Source organism: Aethina tumida, chromosome 8 (genome assembly GCF_024364675.1).
Source record: "Aethina tumida isolate Nest 87 chromosome 8, icAetTumi1.1, whole genome shotgun sequence".
Taxonomy (NCBI): domain Eukaryota; kingdom Metazoa; phylum Arthropoda; class Insecta; order Coleoptera; family Nitidulidae; genus Aethina; species Aethina tumida.
Genome location: NC_065442.1, coordinates 4634143 through 4634987, shown reverse-complemented (window position 1 = coordinate 4634987; position 845 = coordinate 4634143).

The window sequence follows — 845 nt, the reverse complement described above, 5'->3', positions numbered from 1 at the left end:
TACAATAATATACAAAACATACAATTTGAATCTTACAATGTAACTTATTTTCTTCTACATCAAAAACAAATAAAATAAAATCAATAAACCCAATGTAGTGATTCGAATAAATATTGTATTAAAACCAATGAATATTGTTCTTGTTAGATGTAATTAAATATGTATTATTAGTATATAGTAACACATCATTCAATAAGTCCCGAGACTAACAACGAAAACAACATTTTTTTTTCAAAAATCATTTTTATTCATCAATATAATATCCTTTTAGGGTGATACAATCGTTCCAACGCCTTTCCAACATTTCTATACCATGTTTATAAAACGATTTATCCTTTGCTTCAAAATAGGATTCAGTTTCGGCAATGACCTCCTCATTCGAGCCAAATTTTTTTCCCTTGAGTATTTTTTTGATATCAGCAAAGAGCCAGTAGTCGTTGGGGGCTAAATCTGGCGAATACGGGAGGTGGTGAAGCAAATCAAAGCCCAACTCGTTCAATTTTGCCTTTGTTTTCATGGATTTGTGGCTTGCTGTTTTGTTCCACTGAAAGCAATCGCGGCACCCACTTGGAAAAAACTTTTTTCATTCTCAATTTTTCATGAAGGATTGTAAATACGCTTCCGGATGATATCTGTGTCATTTCTGCAATCTCACGGACCTTCACTTTGCGATTTTTCATTATGATTTTTAACACTTCACTCAGATTTTCCGGTGTAACGGTTTCCAATGGCCTACCCGAACGTTCTGCATTGTTTGTGTCCGTACGTCCACGTTTAAACTCAGCATACCACCGACAAATCGTTGGTTTGGATGGAGAGGAGTCCGGGTAATGTTTTTCAAGCCA